The following is a 15,830-nucleotide window of genomic DNA, read 5'->3' on the forward strand; positions in this document are numbered from 1 at the left end:
AAACCTTTCCAACACAAACAGTTGTTCCCTACAATATGCAACTTCTGTACCCTTAAAATTCTGCATCCTCTGACCATAACCAATCCAAGCAGACAGCACATGAGAACAATGAGAATAAATGGCTGCAGGCCTTAGTGATGCAGCCAAAGGATAACAGAGGCATAACATCCATGGAGTCACCTTCCACATCCAAGAAGTATTTTTTCTGACTACTACAACTGTACTGCCAATGCAAACCTCTAAAGGAGAGCCTGAACTGTATTAGTTAAACATAAAGAAATTTGATAAGGTCATTTTCAGTGTTCTCCTTCATAGTTATACACTTAGCTACCCAACATGGCAAAAGGCAAGGCTATATAGCTTTTAAAGTATTTCAAATTGATCCAGCAGCTGCTTAACAAAAACTTGTCCAGGAATCTGAAAAAATGAAGCTAAGACCCACACCCAAACACTGAGAAGGCTGTAGCCTTCTCTAATTTTGCACAGATTAACTGAATATCCCATGCTATTTACCAAATTATCATCTGAAAGACATGCATTTATCAGTTAATTAGCCCACTTAATGAAGATTTATCAGTCCAAATTGAGAGAAATCTCTTACATCAACAAATGGATGAAATGACAGTACTCATTTAAGGGAAACTATTTCATTCTCAAACCCCAGATTTTCAAGCCAAGAACTGTCTTTTGTATCATCTCTCTCAACTATTCATACAACTATGTAATATTAAGGTAATTAATAGAAGTAGCAGATATGAAAACTAAAATATAAAAGGATTAAGTGGAGACCTTGCCAGAAGGATATAAGAGCAATTGTACGTACCTCATAAGAATGCTAATCAAATAAACTTTTCCAATCCACTGTCAGGACAGTTCTCAACACAATGACAGCTTGCATGTAAGAGATAACATGATATCTTCTGTTGGTAAGAAGTTCAGGTTTCACTGCCATGTCTTTTTCAGCCCAGCATGGTGCCCTTTTCCAAGAAAGCACTGAAGATGTACACAACTCAATTTGATAACATTCATGAGACAACCCAGAAACACATTCAAGGATGTGTTAGTGAGGATGTCTTAGTGAGGACCTGGGACTAAGCACTCATGGTAGCAGGGCAGGATGAGAACAGTCATCTCTAATCATAATCTCATAAGCTTCCCTAATGTCACAACACCAACATTATTGAAGTGAAGGGGAGAACGACCATCCTGGTAATGCATCGAACTCCAACTTTATTGATCAATCCATCACCTTAAATAACAGTGCTAACGAACGCCATGAATATTCTGTAATCCAATTTCATGATAGGCTAACAGAGAAACTTCTAACCACTCCTCTTGTTTTAGAATACCTACAATTGTTTATTAAAAACAGAAACCAAAACAGAAACCAGAAACTAAAACAGAAACCAGTGTTCCCAAAACTTCTACATCTGTTCTCAGGATGGCAGGCCTTCCCAGAGACGGTGTTCTGCTTGTTATGGGAAGACAGCCCGAGAACTCCATTGTTTACAGAATGATGCCTGAGAGAGTCTAATTGTTTATACAAATCAGAAGGCTGAGAGCTGTTAGAAACTGCTTTTACTTTTCCCTCATACTTTTCTCTCAATTGTATGTCTCATGGCCTTTTTCTTTAAGTCATTCTCCGACAAACATATATAATATATTTGGACACCAACAAAGAGGAATCCAAAAGTCTCTAGAAAAGCAGCTGAAATTAAAAATAAAGGTAGAAATTATTTCTAAGCATTTCTTAGAGTTAAAATCAAAAAATTGTATATTACAGAAATACACAGGAGCCCATATCTTCTGGTCAAATGGTTTTTAGAGACTATCTGCAGACAAAAACTCACAATGAACACTAACGCTCTAAAAATATTTTCCAACCATCCTTTATTGGCAGCACCATCTCCATCTAAAGAACAAATTACCGAGGATAACATTTGCAGAACTTCAACGTCCTTGTCCTCTGTCATACTTAAAAGCTTCACTACTTTCAGAAGTTCAGTTGATACACTTCTAAATATTTACGAAAAGTAATCAATAAAAGATGTTAAGAAGTTAAGAACTAAGAGTTTAACAGAAACACCCAGAACATTGCTATGTATCACAAGATCCAGTAATAGAATAGGTTTCTGAGATGCCTCAAAGTTTTATCACAATTTTGATGGAAAAAGAGGAAAAAAAGAAAAGAGGCAAATGGTATGACACATCATCTCTACAGAAGTCACAAGTGTATTTGTCCAGAATGATGCATTAACTCACACATCTTTTCAAGATTTGCAACTTTTAGCAAGCAGAAAGAAGCTTGGGACCCCAGAATTTCTACAAAGAGCATGTTACTAGACTGTTTAGACAGTAACTTCCACAAGACCTTCACAAACTACCATATCTAAAATCACAATCACAAATACTCAGTGCAGCTATCAGCCAAAATTTGAACATTAACTTCATGCCAGCTTCTCCTACCAAAATACTTTGTATGGCACCACTTGTTAAAGGAACAAGAATTCAGAAACCACTCTTCAAAACCAAAATATATTTAGTCACATCTAACAACTGCACCTGGATAACTAATCCTAAAGACTGCAGGTACTCTTCATCTGACTGTGTTGCCAACACTTGAATTTGACCAGGAACCTACAAGCCACTCAGCTTTCCAAATCAACTGATACACATAAGGCTGTACCTAAGTGCACAAAGGTAGGCAAACTGCATCCTTCTTCCCATCAAAACATCAGTAACAATTTCAGTGATGTCTGAAATACAGTGTGACAGTGTTGGAAAAAAAATTACAGCATTGCTACATCTTACAGTATTTCCAGCAGTGTCTTTAAAAATCAAGGAGAAACTTGCTTTGCGTATGCATAGCATGTTTAAAATACACCTATTCTTAGTTTCTGGTTACACAGAATTGCTAAAATTGCTAAACAAACATAGGGTTTAAAATACAAAAATACAATTATTGCAAGATGGACTGATTTTTTCATTAATGGAAGTATCTCTATTAAGCATTTATCAGAATGATGTTTTGGTGATACAAACTTGCAGAAGTTCCTAATATTTTTTCTTTGACTGCAAATAATTTGATTATACTTTATTTATTATGCATTATAAGCAAATATTCACCAAAATTTTCACTTATTTCTTGTCTTGATTTGATATTACACTTATGCTTATTTTCCATATACCATCTTAATGAATATCCTTTTCTGCTTCATGGCTCACTGAGACATTGGAATTTATTTGGGTGGATTGGCAAAATCTATTTAAATATCTATTTAAATAGTAAGTAGGTTAGTATACAACGGGAAGCTTGACAAAAGACTAAAAGCAAAAAAAATTGTTTTATTGTAATACTTGTTGAGTATTTAATGACAGATATTTACTTTTTACACAGATTACAGATCTATGCTTCCTTTTTTTCACACAAGGAGATCACAACAATGAGGAGAAGCTTCAGAAGAATTAAGGAAGCATTCACCAATGACTTTGGATCCTATACAAGCAGTAACCCTAACCTTAGTACCATTAACTGTCCTCAGACGGGTAGTTCACCTCAAAGCCTCTTAAAAATCCCTCCACACATGGCAAAACTTCTGTGCAGTTTTCAGCACAGACCCTTTCTGCTATCAAAGGAGCATGACCTCTCTAAGTGACTGAAGGATTTCTGCCATCTCAGCAACAAACTGAAGTGTTCCAGTTCCACTGCGCACCTGGATAAGGTGAGCAAGGAATCTCAGATTAGCTGCCAACAGTTTAGCTACATTTTGCTTACTGCTACTAAGTGGTTTTGAATTATACTCTAAACATCAGGACAAGCAGTAGGGTACAGACCTAACAGAAGACAACAATAAGGAGCACAAGAAACAGCACTGCCAAGAAGAAGCAACACACAGCACTTAACACCCTTATTCACCTTAAAACTTTATGATTCTGTAGACTGAAATTATATGACTGCTCCACATGGGCACAAACTGAATACTCAAGCTAGTATTATTCTTAATTAAGAGCTTTCTGCTTTAGGATTGATCACTACAAGGATGAAGAACAAAGACCATATAAGCTCCACCCTCTTATAAGATTTTTTCCCTAAATCTTCCCTCCTGCAACACTGAGAATGAAAGGCTAATTTATCAGTATATAAAGCCACTTCCAACTACACAGGCATACATTAACTACTTAGGGGATAGTAAAAAACCAAAAATTTGCTTAAAACCCCCTCCCAAAATTTTAAAATTTAATTAAGAATATTTTAGTAATAACAGAGGAATATTTTATATGACAACAGACACAACATGCATAAGCTCCTAAGTCAGCCTCTGAAGTGACTGAATCAATTCTGCTCCACAAACAAGAAAATACCTTCTCTCTGCATTATGAAAAAACATCCCTAAGTCACAGAAGTAGCAGCCTAAGACCATGCCTTCAGGCACTTAAGTATTTTCAACTCAGGATCATCGCATATCACAATCAGGTTTAATTTCGTAATTTTTTGTAGGATTTGACTCCTATCAATCCAGATCTACCCAGAAGAATCCTCTTGTGCCATAGGAAGATGTTCACAACATAAACAGTTCCAACACCTTAATATTTCTGGCATCCTTGTCAGCCATGACCACATGGGAGCACCTTTGCTGCTACACTCCCATCATTCAGTTGCGTGACAAATTGCCAAAGTCCATTGAAAGCTGAGCCTGTACTGAGGCTGAGCCACCAGACAGGAGACCGTGGAAACAACATTGCTACATACTTGGTATCTGCCCAATCAAGCAGTCTGACAGTACCTAACAGCTTTAATTGTCTAAAAGTGACTACAACATTCCACTTCAATTTAGTTTGAACTAACTCAAAATCCGCTTAACAAAATAATCATTCTTCCTGAGTTTTCATTACTTCCCTGCTGTTTTCAGCACCACGAACCTAGGAAAGTCTGTCCCAAGCCAGTGAACCCATTCATCACTTTCTCCTAAAAGTAATTAGTTGCAACTTTCAAGATGCCAGAAATGGAGAACTTTGGAGTGCAACACTCAGAGAAACACAATTTACAAAGCTCCTGGAGCACTGAGATGCTAAAATGTTCTTCCAGAAGTCCTAGAACTTGTATATTGTTGGTGTGGGAGACATGAGGTAGCAAACATCCCAACCCTCTGCCTGTCCAGTTTTCACTGTACCAACATTTAGAGGTCATGTCAATCCACCTGTCTCAGCATTTTGTCAGAGTCAGATGCCCCACATATCAGATGATGACAGTTCCAAACTGCAAAGAGTCATTACACTGAAAGTAGCAGTGACAGAGGCATCTCTGACCACACTCACTGATGGCAAATGTTATAGGTAAAAGTTAAGTTACGTTAAATTAGGGTATAGTTCAATTATATTAATTATGTTATATTAATTGGATTATGTTAAGGGAGGGGGGCGGATTAGAATATTCTAGGACAAGGGTCCAGGGTTTGGTGGAAGGGCGGTCTGGCGGGGTACGGCGAGGTTGAAGAGGGATTGGATGGAAGATCTGACCAATCATTTGAAGCCCTGCAGAAACAATTGGTCCAGAATGAAGGCATTAAAGACCAATGAGAAGCCTGGAAATGGACCAATCACCATGCGGATCCAAAATGGACCAATCCTGGACTCAAAGGGGCCTATAAATGGGGGGAGTTCGGTAGGGTCGGGGGTTCTTCTTTTTGGAGACTTGTTTTGTGGGGACAACTCAGTGCACTTGGGGTTCGCGCACTGTTCTGGTTTTGGCTTGCTGTGTGGGTGCCTGAGCTCATCCTGGGTACTCTGTTCCTTGCAGCTGTTTTAATAAACGAGAACCTCTTTCTCCAGAGAAAGTTTGGCCTCTTTCATATTCATAACAGTAAACACATTATTGGAGAAGGTGTTTCTCTAAGAGAATAATCAGCTGAGGTTCTTGCTGCATAAGTTTGTAAGAGCACAGACTCTATTATCCTTAACACGCAAAACAGCCACCAGGACTGGTGACAAGGTTTGTAATATTAAACATAGTAAAAAAACTACACTTGAAAATTTTACTTTCACAGGCAGCACATTCAAACTCAGCAAGGTCTGCTTTGAAGCATCAGGATTCTCACACGCTTGGCTGCCCATGCAAGAAGTCTGCCTAACAGCATTAAGGTACCAACTTCAAAACATCAAAACGTTTCTCTGGTAAAAAAATCCCTAAAGCTGTTTGTACCCGAGATCTGTCACAGCTGGTGATAATGGCTTAGTTCTTAATAAAACTGCAAATATGCCAAAAGCTCCGTGAACTGAACACCATGTGGACATATGGAAACATTAAGTCACTGGAGTGTGCAGTATATGTAAAAAAACCCAGAAAAGACAGACTCCGTTCTAGAACAAATTGTAAATTAGTGTTAAACTCAGCTCGTCGATAAAGTGCAAAAATAAGAGAAAGAGGGGTGGGTTCATCAGGTACATATTTGCCTCAACTATTGAAAATACTTAGTATTCTTGAACCCATCTGCTAGGTGCAGTTGTATCTATTAAGACAATTCTAGAAGAAAATTATGTAACACTTATAAATTACTCACAGGAGATACAAACCCTTGGAAGGTCATGAACCCACCCCACAGTCTAGCCTTTCAGAATGTTACACTGTAGTGCATTCATGTCTTTACTGGGCACGGATCAGACAAAGCAATGGGCTAACCCTCCACAGCCCCTTTATTTAAGAGTACAGAATCAAAAAGGCTGGAAAAGACTTCCCAGTCTTCCAAGACTTCGCACTCTCTAAACCATATCATATCACAAAGTGCCACCTCTACTCCTTTTGTGGACACTTCTAGGGAAGATGCCTCTGCCATGGCGATGCCATTTTGGACACAGAACTCTGCAATCACAAGTGACAGCTATCCCTGCTGACACTGGAAACTCAAAGCTTCCATCACAGTAGGAAGCCATTACAAGAAACACTGTCCAGACATAGAACAATTTATGCACTACTTACTTATTTTTTCCTCAATAAATGTTTTGCCTGTATCTTCTATATAATTATTATTATTACATATAATTATATTAATTATATATTTAATCATGATATAGTTATATTACATATAAAAGTGATACTTGGTAGTACTTATATTGTTCATAAATAATCGATAAATTTTTATAAAATTTAGAAATAATTATATTTATTAAAATGTAAACCGGGTATTTATTATAATCCAATCTATATGTAAAAAATAGAATTTACATGCTAGAAAACGAAGTGCAAATTATACTGGATAAAGAAACTAAAATTAAATTTTTTATCAGACTAAATTAGTACAGAAATTAAGAGCCGATTTTCCTGCTCATTTCACATGGCAAAACATGCAGGCAGCTAAGAGGTTTATGGCATTCACCACTCGCTCAGAAAACGAAACCATGACAGAAACGGGCGATGCCTACTCGCAGCGCCAGCAAACTACTGGGAACAGCCCGTACGCGGAAAACAATCTCCACCTTCCTGAGCTGTGAAGACGGAGTAAGTTTCGTTTCGCGTTACGACAGAGAAAAAGAACCGAAAGGACACGCGACAGAGCAAAGGCGCCGCCAGACACGGTATTTAAATGGCAGCCACGGCTGCAGACGGGAAACGGCGCTCATCGCCAACACTCTGGACAACAGAAACAGAGCCACAGAACCATCTCGGTTGGAAGCGACCTGTGAGACCCCCGAGCCGGCGCTGTGACCGAGCACCAAGCACCGCGTCAGCTACAAACGCCCTCCGGAGCGCGGCACCCCGGCCACCGCCGCCGCTCCCCGCGCGGGGGCGCTGGGGGGCCGCCCGCTGCCTTCCCGCCTGCCGCCAGGGGCTGCTCCCGCCGCCGCCCCGCACCGGCCTCTTGGGCCGCGGGCTCTCCGCCATTACCGCCCACCTATCCCGGCAACAAAGGTGGCGGCCCCCCCGAGCAGGCTGTGACACCCTCGCCCCTCCCCGGCCGCCTCCCAGCCCCAGCGCCTCACAGACAGCCGTTCACTTGTGAAACAACGCCACCGACGCGCCCGCCCTGCCGCGTACCTGGCAGACGGAGCTACAGAAAGCGCGGTAGTTGTCCTTGCCGTAGCTGAGCACTTTCTCGTCCGGGTCCGCCTGCTCCCGGCGCCGGTCAAAGAGGAACACGGTGCGGTCCCCATTGCCGCGAGGGGTCAGCAGCGCCGGCCTGCGAGGTGCGCGGCTGCCTCCCGCCGCTGCTGCCATGTTGGGGAGCTGAGGAGACTGAAACCGTCCTGCAACGATGGCGGCAGCGACGGCTGCTGCTGCCGGGCCCGCCAGCGCCCCCGCCCGGCAAAATACGTCCCAGCAGGGGAAGGAGGAGGCGGAGCCGGCCCGGAAGCCGGCGAAGGAGGTGCCGTGGAGGCCCGAAAGGAGAGGATGGGAGTTAGGGAAGGAGAGGGACGGCGGTGACTGAGCTGCCGGCTCAGGGGGCGCGGGGCAGGGGGGTGGGAAAGGCCTGGCAACAAAAGCGCCACTTCGGCGGTGTGATCTCGGAATGAGTTAGCGCCCTCCGCCTCGTTCCACTTCCGCCGCCGGGTGGAGCAGGAGCGGGATCTGGATCGTCATCGACATCGGGATCTTCATCTTCGCCGTAGAATGCGCAGGCGGGGTGGGCCGTGGCAGTGTGTGCTGCGCCCGCGTTCGCCGCCCGCCGGCGGCGGTCACCGGCGAGCACGTTCCCGTAACCGAGCAGCGGCCAGGGAGGGACCAGAGTTGTGAAGTCCCGCTTCGTCTGCCGTAAAATAAAGCAGCCAGTCTGGATCCCAATGGTGTTGTTTTGCATAATCACAGAATCTCAGAACGGTCAAGTTGGAAGGGACCAGAGTGGGTCACCTGGTCAAATCTGTGCTCAAAGAGAGTCATCCAAGAGCAAAAAATTGTGCCCAGATGGTTCTTGAGTGTCTCCAGTGGGGGAGACTCCACAACCTCTCTGGACAATCTGTTCCAGTGTGCAGTCACTTGCACAGTAAAGCTCTTCCTCGTGTTCAGGTGGAGTTTCCTGTGCATCAGTTTCTGCCAGTTGCCTCTTGCCCTACTGCTTAGAACGACGGAGGAGAGCCTGGCTCCATCCTCTTGGCACCACCCTTTAGATATGTGCACACATTGGTGGGGTTGTCTCTTACTTGTCTCTTCCTGAGGCTGAACAGGCCCAAATCTGTCCTTGTAAGAGAAGTGCTCCAGTCCCTCAATTGCCTTTGTTGCCTTCTGCCATATTCACTGCAGGAGATCCATGTATTCTACTGAGGAGCCCAGAACTGGACGTGGAACACCAATTGTGGCCCCATTGGGGTTGAATAGAGGAGTAGGATCACCTTCCTTGACCTGTTAGTGATGCTCTCTTCCTAGTGTATCCCAGGATCCCTTTCTTGGCCACAAGGGGACTGCTGGCTCATGGACAGCTTGTTGTCCACCAGGACCACCAGGTCCTTCTTTGCAGAGCTGCTTTGCAGCAGGTCGACTCCCAGTTTGTGCTGGTACAGGGTGTTATTCTTCCCATGCCAGAACCTGTGTGTACCTTGGTTTAACTTCAGAAGGTTCTTTGTCCATTTCTCCACCCTGCTGAGGTCCTTCTGAAGGATGGCACAGCCCTCTGGGGTATCAGCCACTCCTCCTAGCTTTGTGTTACCAGTTAACTCGCTGAGGAGGCCTCTGTCCCTTCATCCAAGTCATTGATGGACAAATTAAACAGTACTGGACTCAGTATTGAGTTTTGGGGGACAACACTAATGACAGGCCTCCAAATATACCCTGTGCCACTGATCATGACCTTCTGGGATCTGTCAGTCACCTAGTTTTCAATCTACCCCACTGTCCACTCATCCAACCCTCACAAAAGTATAGCTGCTTCTGTTCCAAGGAGTCTTGGTTTTGAGGAAAGGATTGTGATGGCATGTAGGGGAGGTTTGTGTGGGATCTCAGTCTCTCAGAACTGGGGGGCTCGGGAGTCCTGGAATGTTGCCAGAAATGTCTGGTGGCTGGACTTTGACCCCACATGGGAGATGACATCAGTATGAGGACGGGAGGATTTCACTGGGGTGAATGGTGAAGGGACAAGTTAATTGGAGTGTGAGATACAGGGTTTAAGATCCCTGTACAGGGGGGTCTAGAGAGGTAAGATGGAGGAATTGGGGCGTGCCCTTCTTCTTCTTCCTCTAGGCCTCCATCTTCTGTGGTGGAGTTGGCACTCCAGGATTGGACCTTACTAGAGGAACACTGGTTAATAAGGGTAGAGGGTATTGGAGAAAAATGATAAATATTGTATACGTAACTCCAAGTATAAAGATAGGTGGCCGCCCCAGGGGCTCTCAGTGTGTGCCCATGGCTGACTGCTGAGCAGAACTCTGTCAGGCCAAGAGAAAATCTTTTAGATAAGCAATTAATAAACACCGAGACCGAGAACAATTCTGAAGCTTCCTCTCGTCCTTTCGAACCCCGGGGGCCCAAGGCCATCTTTGGGCTTTTCCCAGACCATCTAGACAGCACCAAAATCCAACAGTTTGTAAATCAGTAGAGGTGACAAATGAGTAACAAAAAATCTTGTCTTTTGAACACTTCTAAGGTCTTCTGATGTCCAACCTCAACCTCTCCTGGCACAGCTTGAATCTATATCCTCTTGTCCTGCCACTTGTGCTTTGGGAGAAGAGACTTACCACCACATGGCTACAGCCTCCCTTCAGGTGGTTGTAGAGAGAGATAAGGCCTCCCCTGAGCCTCCTTTTTTCTAGGCTAAACAACCCCAGCACCCTCAGCTTTTTCTCATAAGACTTGTGTGTCAGATCCTTCACCAGCTCCATTGCCCTTCTCTGGACACACTCCAGCCCCTCAATGTCCTTGTGTAGTGAGGGGCCCAAACAGAGCACAGGATCTGAGGTGTGGCCTCACCAGTGCCCAGTACAGGGTAGACTGTCCTGCTGGCCACGCTGTTGCTGATCCAGGCCAGGATGCCATTGGCCTTCTTGGCCACTTGGGCACACCCTGGCTCATGTTCAGCTGCTGCCAACTAGCACCCCCAGGTCCTTTTCCACTGGACAGCTTTCCAGTGACTCTTCCCCAAGCCTCTAGCACTGCCTGGGTTGTTGTGACACAAGGGCAGGATCCAGCACTGGGCCTTGTTGAACCTCAGACCATTGACCTGATCCCATCGATCCAGCCTGTTCAGATCTCTCTGCAGAGTCTTCTTCCCCTCCAGCAGATCAACAGTTCTGCATACCTTGGTGCAAAGTGACTGAGGGTTCACATGATCACCCGGTTTGTCAGTGAAGATACTGAACAGGACAGGCCCCAGAGCCGAGCCCTGCAGAGCACCGCTTGTGACTGGCCATCATCTGGACGTAACTCCACCATTCTCTGGGCCCAGTTACACTACAAGAAAGCAAATTGCATAGTGGAACTGAGCAGTGTGGAGTTTTGTGAGAATGAAGAGCATTTGTGCTGAGCAGTTAGGAGAGGAAGGGTCTCTTGAGAGTTTTTATATAGGCTGTGACTCTGAACCCCTCTAAATGATGGCTTGATAAAATTTGGAAGAGTGTGTCAAACCTTGTTACTTTATGAATTCATAAAACAAAATTTAGTTTTATAGTGTACTTGTGTGGAGAGTTTTGTTAACAGTTGGTTAGCTGAGAAAGGCCATGTCGACATAATGCCGCTGGTCAAGCTTGAAAGGGAAGTCAGCAGTTAGTGACTGACCAATGACAGGCAAGGACATGATGCCCTTGCCACAACATGAGGATAGGGAAGTGAGATTCTTGCTGAAAATATGCAGAAAGTATCAAAAGAATAACCACAAAAATGCAGAAGTAGGGGTAGTTGCTGATATGTAACTAACCAATCCTGAGCTCAGCTTTTGCAATATGTATGAAGCTTATTATGAACTGTATTTAACCCGCTGTATTTGATCAATAAATCGGACTTGTGATGAACCAATTGGTGTCCGGGTCTCCTTCCATCCACATACTTGAGACAGCACTTCCATTTTGGAATGCCTAGTGCTTTGAGAAAAAAAACTTGATGAACTATTTAATCTAGTTTCAAAATTAATGTTGCAAGAAGGAAGGGATGTTTCTACCTGAAATGCAGGCACTTAATTTACATGAAAATAAGTTCCTCACCTTTCAGCCTGTCTCCAGGCTGATTTAAAGAGTGCCTGCAGTTGCAAAGTTTTCATTTTACAGTATGAAGTATTTTGTCCTTGAACAACTGAATAGTCATTTTAATCCTTGTGAAAAATAATGTCTTATCTTGAAAAAGGAATTTATATTCATCTACCATATTTTAAGGTCAGGTATCATGTTATTTTTCAAAATTAATAGTAACAGTAGGGTAACCAATAATTTGTTCTTCTTGGAATTTGATATTTCAGATGATGCTCAGGAAAGTGGGGTTTTTTTTGTGTATGTGTGCAAGGATGTATTTATTGTTATATCCTGTGTGTATTTAATTTTTTTTTTTTTTGTTCAAGGAATAAATTAAATGCCTGATTTCTTTATTTTTATTGAGGGCAAATATTAACTAAGTTCCAGGACTAGACATTTTTAGACAGTAAATATTTTGTATGCACATAATGAAAAATGCAGGTTTTTTCACTAGAAGAAAGTGCACAGCCTCTCTAGTAGCTTGTTGCAGTGGCACAGTCTATTGAGTGATATTGGATGCTACTGCCTACATATGCCTTGTAGGTGCAATGCTACCAATTCCAAATGATCCAACAAAAAATGCTGTTCCTCCTTAAGGTAACAAAGGTTTTACATGTAAGAAGAGGTGGCACCTTGGATTTAGAACTCTATTACTGTTCTAATAAAACACTGTTGATGCTATGAATGCAATGATTTTTAAGATCATATCTGAAGAAATCCCTCCAATCACACTCTTACAAGATTGGGATCGAATATGCAATTCTCTCCTGTAAAATGTGTAAGAAATAGGAAAACTTGATAAATATATTGTCACAGGTAACAAAGGTTTTACATGTAGGAAGAGGTGGCATGGTGGATTTAGAACTCTATGGACCTTTGACCTGGCCTGTTAGAAAAAATACCTTAGTGAGAACCCCTGAGGTGTGAAACAAAAGAACATCATTATTTGAGTCACTGAGGTGTGAAACAATAGCATCACTATTCAGAAAACCAAACCATCTGAGAGACAGAAACCAAATCATGGAATTAAACAATTAATTATCATCATAACATGAAAACGAAGATAGATATAGAGAAGTGGGTTACTGAAGTGCTGTCTAGTAAATTTTTTTTATTTGCTTCTCAGTAACTTGACAAAAATCAGTGAGCAAATAAAGTGACAAAATTTGTGAAACACAATCTACTTAGTCAAGTTGAGAGGACTGTAAACACAGTTCATGGTTCTGAAATACCTGACTGATGTGCTAAAAGATTTAGTTAAATTTTAAAAATCAAAGGCAACTGAGAGAGATGGTGCAGAAAGGGGAGGGACAACAAATCATTAGTTCAACCTCCCGCGGTCCAAATTAAGTCTGTCAGCTGGGCTTTGTGAGTAAAACTCATGTAGATTCTCACTGTTCATTGTGTACTTCATTAAGAAAAATACGAAGTGACTTGCTCATTAAAATCCAGTAGAAATAAAGGCTCTGATGACTACAGAGGGGCTATAAATAGTTGTGGAGAGCATGCCTAAGAGGAATAGGATTATAAAACTAAGAAAGTATTATGGTTAAAAGTATAAAAATAGGAAAGATAATCAGGACCTTCTAGTATATCTCACAAAGAAAGAAGGAATATGGAGTTATATTAAGAAACATGCAGAACTGACAGGAAGACCTACTCTTCATAAAACATTGGATTGAGCTACGAAATATGTAATGAGAATGCATAATTTAGTGAAGTTTAAAACAATTTTTTCTTCCTATGAATAGAAAAGAGATAAAGGACTAGAAAAATTAAGAATTAAATTATTCCCGGTAGATATTCAAATCATATACTTTGGCCTTAGAATAAAATATCCAAATATTACTGAGTAGGAAGAGTTTAAGTTGGAAAACAAGCTATTCCATATCTGATCATTGTAGTGTTTTGCACTATTTCCCAAAGACATATTTGGAAGGAGGACAACACACTAGATGGATACTTGTAGGATTTAGACTGTCAGCTCTCCCAGGATTGTCATGTAACTGTTTGAGGGAAACCATGGCAATAGCAGGGAACTTCTCTGAAAAGCTCAGCAAGAAGCTGCTCTCAGCAAGAAGCTCTTGTCATTCACCTCTGACAAGGGCAAATGAATGCAGCCAAATATTCAGTGGTCATGAAATAAGTTGGATGGCAATCCACCGCACCTTGTGAGTTCCAGAGTCAACTTTCTCATGGAAAATTATTAAGGATGTATCAAACATTAAAAAATTTCTTCCTCTGTAGACAAAGAAACATGAATGATTCTTGAACAAATACATGAGAACATGTATTGGGAGAAAACAATTTTTAATTTGTGAAAAGGCTGTTGCAGTATAAGATTTATGTCTTCAAGCATTACTGTTCTAATAAAACACTGTTGATACTGTGAATGCAACGATCTTTAAGATCATGTCTGAAGAAATCCCTCCAATCACACTCTTAAAAGACTGGGATCAAAGACATAATTCTCTCCCATAAAATGTGTAAGAAATAGGAAAACTTGATAAATATGTTGTCACAGAGAAGATCCTGCCTCATATGTAAGACCCTGTGCTTTTCCATTTAAATTGCTATTGCTGTTCTGTGGTCTTAGCCGAGTGTCTTCCAGGTGTTTTGTAGCTGAGCATTTTTTTTGAAGGCTGCTTCCTTGCGCGAGGGCGTACGTGGCCCTAGGTCCGGCTAGCTGAAGGGGTGAAGCGGCCGACGCCCCTACGCATCAGAAGCCATCCCCCCTTGGCGTCGTGGCCTCGGGCTGGGCTGGATTGCGGACTTGGGTTCACGCAGGACGAGACGAGAGAGGAGGCGACCACTTGCTGGGGGTAAAATGTCGGTTTATTGAAGGGCCCACAGGCAGCAAAGGGCAACCAACAGGTGGAAAAACCCACAGCAAATGGCCCCGAACACGGGGGGAGACAGAGTTTTACAGGGAAGGGGTGGAGAAGGGAGGGGAAACCCAGCTAACCAATCGGGGAACATGTGGGGAGGTACATAAGAAAACTGACACAAGAACTTATCCAATAAGCATAGAACAAAGGAGGGGCCCCGGGACGCCAGCCAACCACAACCCCCAGAGAGAAGAATGTTCTCGAAAGCAGGGAGGAGTGGGGGGTGATTGACTGGGCCCAGGGAGGAGGAAAACTTTACTTATATGGTGGGATAAGGGAGGAGCAGTTATGTAACTTGGGAGATTGACAACTAAAGGGGGCAGGGGTAACCATAGTAACTCAACTGTCAGGGCAATAGTGGCGGGAAAACTGGGAAGAGAGGAACCATTTATGGAGAACAAAGGGAGAACATACATAAAATGGGGGAGCAAACTGAGAAACTTAAAAACACACCACAACACTTCCTCCTTTTTCTCTTCCAATTACCTTGCTTTTAACGGTCTTTTACACTCTTCTTTTTAACCCTTTCCCTTCCCCTGGCTGCTTTCTCCTGAATGTTCAAGGAGTGATTTATCACAAGCTCCAGTAGCAGTGGCACCATGGACTCTAAGAAAGCCCAGGCAACTCCAGTTGACTGCTTAGTTGTCACATGTCTCTGCGTGGCATTACCTCATACTCTGGATTTTGGGATGGTCACACAGTAACCATTGCCCTGTCTTTGTCACTATGGGTGTGTTTTGCTGTGCAGAAATTCTTCAAGCATGTATAAGCACAGTTTTTGTTGTAGCACTGTGGTAGGTTGAT

Source organism: Melozone crissalis, unplaced genomic scaffold, assembly GCF_028551555.1.
Source record: "Melozone crissalis strain CALT ecotype California unplaced genomic scaffold, PUWL_Pcris_2 ptg000035l_1, whole genome shotgun sequence".
Classification (NCBI taxonomy): domain Eukaryota; kingdom Metazoa; phylum Chordata; class Aves; order Passeriformes; family Passerellidae; genus Melozone; species Melozone crissalis.